The sequence below is a fragment of the Cebus imitator genome, unplaced genomic scaffold (assembly GCF_001604975.1).
Source record: "Cebus imitator isolate Cc_AM_T3 unplaced genomic scaffold, Cebus_imitator-1.0 Scaffold129, whole genome shotgun sequence".
NCBI lineage: Eukaryota > Metazoa > Chordata > Mammalia > Primates > Cebidae > Cebus > Cebus imitator.
Genome location: NW_016107444.1, coordinates 6,114,233 through 6,114,839, shown reverse-complemented (window position 1 = coordinate 6,114,839; position 607 = coordinate 6,114,233).

Below are 607 nucleotides of genomic sequence, written 5' to 3'. Positions count from 1 at the left end.
TCTTTTCTTTTTTTTTGAGATGGAGTTTTTCTCCTGTCGCCCAGGCTGCAGTGCAGTGGCGCCATCTCGGCCTTCTGCTTCTAAGCGATTCTCCTGCCTCAGCCTCCCAAGTAGCTGGACAACAGGCACCCGCCACCATGCCCGTCTAATTTTTAAATTTATTTAACTCACTGGGGTTGGTAGAGACAGGGTTTCACCATGTTGTCCAGGCTGGTCTTGAACTCCTGACCTCGTGATCCCACCCGCCTCCCACAGTGCTGGGATTACAGGCGTGAGCCACTGCACCCGGCCAGAATCTCTAAAATTTCTTTTTCGTCGTTGTTGTTTTTTTACCAGAGAAAGCTATTTTAATTTTCTATTAAACATTCTTCCAAAAGCATTATTTTATCCCATACCTCACTGAATTGTAAGAAATAACGTTAGTATTAGAAAAAGTAGGAAAAAAGATAAACAATGATAATTACACTTATAAGAAAAATGCAAGTTACAACAAAGGACTAAGAACCTTATATATTTATATATGAGATTATAATTTGAAAACTGTGTATCTCAAAGCAAACTTTATTGTTCAATTATTCTTTTTTTTTTTTTTTTTTTTTTTTTTTTT